We start from the raw sequence: 5,514 nt of genomic DNA, 5'->3' as shown, positions 1-5,514 counted from the left end.
CCAGCACCCCTACCTCACAAGTGAGAAGGTGCTCGAGAGGATAAGGTGTTGGCTAAGTATCACAAGTAGGAAAAGGCAGGGTTCATACTTGGAGCCACCAGACTCCAAAGTCCATTTTGTAAGCACTGCAGCACATAGTCTCCCAAAGAATAAAAAAACAGGATTCAGGAGGGGGAGAGAAATGGGGAAATGTGCTTAATGGTGTATCAAGACGTGCATTCAAGCACCTTGCTTTTTCCAAAGGGGGAGGAAAGCACATGGTACCCTAGAGTTGTACCCTTTCACAGTTAGTAAGACTGCACTGATGTCTATGAGAATTGACAGTACGAATACTGCGAATCCACAAAACACACACACATGGGGAATACAAAGCAGCACCCAGGGCCTTGGCACCTACCGTCCACCCACCCAGGTTGCTCTGTCTGGGATGGTTTTCACCAGGTATGTGAATGACTTTGTCTCTTACTTCCTTCACGTCACTAGTCAAATGCCGTAATCATAACATGGGTCTTCCATGGCCACCCAACTTCGAGTTGCAAACCACAACCCCAATGGTCACCACTTGAATGCTCTCTATTCCATCACCTGACACATTACACTATTTTCCATTATTTGCTGTCTTCCCAACTAGGATGAAAGCCTCATGACGTGGGGCCTTTGGTTTGTTGACTGCTATATTCCTAGCCTCTAGAATGATTCCTGGCACATGGCAGAAATTGGGACATTTCAAAATTTATCTCAAGGTCTGGCAAGTGCCCTATGGCATCCCCTGCATTTACCCCCCGCCCCCCCAACACACACACACACTCTTGCTTGTCCTAGAGAGCAGAGTTCCCAAGACATGAGAACTCACTTTGTCATTATAACAAATATTTCTAATTTTTCACTCAAAATCTACTCCTACAGTAGAACCCAGCTGTGCTTCAGGACAGTGGCACACTAAGAACACAGTGCAGACAGCCAAGGCTAACACACTCTAACTTCTGGCTCCTGGGGATGGTGTGGCATGGCTCCAGCCAATGAGCTGAAGAGGGAGCTGCTGGGTAAGGCTTTCTAAAAACTCTCTGGAGGGAGCAGTATCAACTGGCATCTTTGTCTTTGCACAGGCTTTCTAAAAACTCTCTGGAGGGAGCAGCATCAACTGGCATGTGTGTCTTTGTCTTTGCCCTTCTTCTTCCTGCCTGGCATGCAGACACAATGTCAGCAGTTACTTTGGGTCACCAGGCAAGATAGGATAGAGAACTTGGAGAGACTAGAGGACTTCAGTCTCTGGTGCCATCCCAGAACTACTGTTCTACCACCAGATCACCTTCCACTGCACATCTGGTCATATGAGGAAAAATAAACCCCTGCTTCTTTTTTTTTTTTTAAAGCTTATTTACTTCTTCTATGAGCAAGATAGAGACAGAGAGAAACAGCCTACCTAAAAGGTTCTTGTGCACCCCACCTCCAGCTGCAGCCAGTCCTGGGTCATAAACACACAGGGGCCTGCAAAATTCAGAAAGGCTCTGGACATAAATCCCGAACCTTCCCCTATGGGTCAGCCTCACAGTGCCGTGTTTCACCACTGCGCCATCGCCCAGCCCCAATTCTTTAAAGGACTGCTTAGTTGTGTTTTCTGTTACTTGCAGCTGAGTGCAATCCTGTCGAAACCCCCAAGGTCAAAGTTGTGCTTCTAACTCTTCTCTCTGCAAGCCTAGGTCTTGCTAGGGATGCTTGTGAACGCGTTAGTTATGCTCAGCACAGCCAGCCAGCTACGTGGAAGATTTCAGCTTGTTCTACAACCCAGTGTGAGAGCCATGACACCTACTGGAGTACAAGACAGTGGAAGACCAGCTGCTTTCCTGTGCAGACCTAGAAAATGCTGGGTTCTCCCAAGCAAGGATGAGAAGTGAGGGAAGGTGGGGGGGCGGGGAGGGTTCTTGGATTTCAAGCTAAGAGTAAAATGTAGAGATAATAGTCAGAATTCCCTGATGCAGTTAGAATCACCCCCAGGTAATATTTGAAGAATGCAGATTCGGAGTCCTGGACCAGAATGAAAAACAACAGAAGCTTGCACACAGGTGCCCTACATGTCAACTTGGAGAAAAGTCCACGTGCTACTGTTTCCCACGCTGTCTGAGAAGCACTGCCCCAGGGGTTTCATGCTACAAAGCTTGCTGTGGACTGGACTGTGTCTCCAGAAACTCTCTGTGGAAGTCCTGGCACCCACAGGACCGTATCTGAAGACAGGGCCTCCAAAGAGGTAATTAAGGTTAAAAGAGGCCAGAATGGTAGGAGCACTTTCTGGTGGAAGTGGCAGCCTGACATGAAGAGGGGAAGATCCTGTTCTCTTTTGATCACTCTCCACTTTATGCACACAGTGAGGCAGCGACTATCTGCAAGCCGAGATGGCAGTTCTCGACAAAACCTGGCATGCTGGCACCCCGAGCGCGATGTCTAGTCTCTGTTGTTTAAACCCTCTAGTCCATGGCTACGGCAACTTGAGCTAATGCAACGGCCCAGACTGAAGGTGGAGACCATGCTGCATCCTTTACTTCCCACGGCACCCTGTGTTCTCACAAGGGCCCCACTAATCCCCTCAAATACCCTACTTATTCTCATCTCTATGTCTGTCTCCATTTGGAAACCAAATTGCTAAATATTTTCTGAGTCTCTGATTTGATAACAGGGGCTAAGAGGGAATTTTATAGATACGTAAAACAACGTGCTTACTCCTCAAGCTGTCTGCAAACGATGGAGATAGGAAAGATAATCATTTTTCCTGCCCTTTAACGTTTTCAATAATACCCCACTCATCTCAGAACCAAACTCAAAATCTTCAATAGCGCTCCTCAGGCACTGCCAACTGGCCCCTTTTTAGCTCCTCTCTACAATCCAGTCGTACTAACCTTCGGCTTCCTGAACACACTCGAGTCTTTCCCTTCTGTAGTCTTCTTGCACATGGAGTCGCTAGCAATGGGGGGATTGGAATTAGGTTCTCTTCCTTGTCAGTTCTGCAGGGTCTGTCTCAAATGTCACTTCTTCAGCGAAGTCTAGCCTTCCTTCAAGTCAGACATCCTTGGAATTGTCTTGTGGCCCTGTGAAGTTTTTCTCCATAGCACTAATAACAAACATGGTCAATGAAATATGATTACTTATGGATTTGTTCAACAAAGTAGGTAAACACTGTATTTATCCTAGTGGTTTGCCCAGCACCCAGGGTACTGCACTCTTGAGAATTCAAAAAATAAACTCTAGTAACACAGAAAGTCACATTAGTTACTAGATATGTGAAATACCCATTAAATGCCGAGTTTGGGATGGGGGCAGCGACCAAGGCTGAGTAGATCAAGTAAGTTTACTGAGCAAATCCCTGAACACTGTCTGAAAGGGAAGGTGTTCCTCCGACTAGGCCTAATCTGACATCACTTACCACTCAGAGTCCGCCTCTAGAAACTTATTTATGTTTCTCCAAAATGATATATGAGTCACTCCATGCCATTTTGGTCTCTTTCTACCTGAGAAACAGCATGGCTCACTCTGGGTTTTGTGGGACTAGTTAGGTTGTCCACCAATAGCAAGCCATGAGGCTAGTAAGGTGGGCCCAGGACAAGAAGGTCCTTGGCTAGTCTAATATTTTATCCTACAGGCAATGAAAGGTATAGTAAGTTTTCACTGGAGGAAATCAATTTTGTGACTTAAAAAGCTCCCCCAAGAAAAGGTTGAAGGGGTGATGCTAGCTTGTTAGTTTTTTGAGGTTAATAAAATGGGAAAATAAGAAGACAGGGCCCTGGGGCAGTAGAGAGAGAGAGGCATTGGCTGAGATACTGAGGAACTGAATGGACAAGATTTAATCTAATAAATGCACACTTCTCCTCTCTGCCCTTTCTTCCAAAGGTCCCATGCCCATCGCCCTGCCCAGGTTCATTTTATCATCAGCTCAAAGGTCAAAAGCAACCTCTGGTGTAGTCGTTCGATGTTGCACCTGGGCTTCATTTTATTCCCCCGCCCAGGCCCTCCTTCCTCATTTCTTGTCATTGTACTATTTTGGCTATGAATAGCATCTCAATTGTTAACAAACTTTTTCATTGAGAAAACTCAAACCAAAAGCCACATTCTTATTCTGGAAACCTTTTCCGTCCCGAAGTGCTGGTGACCTTCCAGCCTCTCAAACCTAGTACTCCCCACACCCCAAAGGCGAGAGGGCAGTAATATTTCAGCAGTTATCCTATTTACACATGGAACAGTAGTCTACACAGATATTTTGGAGCTAAGATGCTTCATGTAAAGGGGGGATTCTTGAGGAATAAACACAGGATACTCTTTTTTTTTTTTTTTTTTGGAGAGGTTTTCACTATAGGGCGCGTGCACTCGCCAGACAGAGACATAGAGAGAGAAAGTGAGAAATCACCCCCCAGGGAGGATGGTCACGCCGCAATCCCTTCTCCTCCATTCTCCTCTCGGGATCTTGGGCACGCACGCACGCACACGAGCCCGGCGTGAGTTTTAAGCCACCGGGTCCGGGATGCGAACAGTGGTCGACTACGTGGGAGTCCAGCGACATAGCCATTACGCTAACGGCTGGTTCCCCAACACAGGATATTCTTGAGAATTGCAACTCTAGATGACTGAAATGTAACAAAACCCTTTGGAACTAAAATGAGGCAATCTGAAGCAAGAGGTGAAGAACTCTAACTGTTAAGGGGAATAAACCTGCCAGGGCGATGTGGGAAGAATGGAGACGCTGCAGCTTGGCCACTGCTGTAAGACTGGAGACGTGGACCTCCGAAGGCATGTGGTCCCTAGACACACCGCAGGGCCACTCTCACAAGGCAAGGTGCCTGCTTACCGCTCTCCTTTTTCAAGGCTGAGGAAGACACTGCAACATATTCAGTAAAAGTGGATCATCGGGACGCTAGAGAATATGACAGTCAACTCTGTAATTCATGAGAGGATGCTGCGCATTGTCTCAATCCAATCACATTGATTAAAAATCAGATTTGGACAGAGGCCTCTGTACAATGCCCTATCAGAGCCTACACTAGACACTGTCATAAAGAAGAGCCTTTGAGGGTCATTTCGTAGACTTGTAGATAATTCCAGGTAAGCCCAATCACAGGGCAGAGGTAAAATCCTTAAACTTGACCTGAAACTCACTTGATACAATTACTTGAGACATAATCAGGCCCACAGGAATGATTCTGAAAACAATGGTCTGGCTGGGGATTGGGTAGGAAAACAGTCTCCAATCAGTACTATCTAGGCATATTATATGCGATTGCCCAAATGCTATTTGGGGCAAGCACTTTACTCTAAAGCGAATGCCCCCATGGCTATTGCCAAGTATTTTGCTGGAGCTCAGTAATTACAAGATCATTTGCTGAAACACTAGCAGATAGCAGAAGCCCTAAAACTAACTGGCCTTGGGTCCTCTGTGATTCTGCCCTAGCCAATCTCCCCATGTCTTTGAAAAAACAGTACCCCTAAATGAAACATCTTTGATTTAATAAATGTTTGAGTTCTATAATAAAC

Source organism: Tupaia chinensis, unplaced genomic scaffold (assembly GCF_000334495.1).
Source record: "Tupaia chinensis unplaced genomic scaffold, TupChi_1.0 Scaffold000426_1, whole genome shotgun sequence".
In the NCBI taxonomy this organism is placed as follows: Eukaryota; Metazoa; Chordata; class Mammalia; order Scandentia; family Tupaiidae; genus Tupaia; species Tupaia belangeri.
This window is presented reverse-complemented; position numbering follows the sequence as displayed.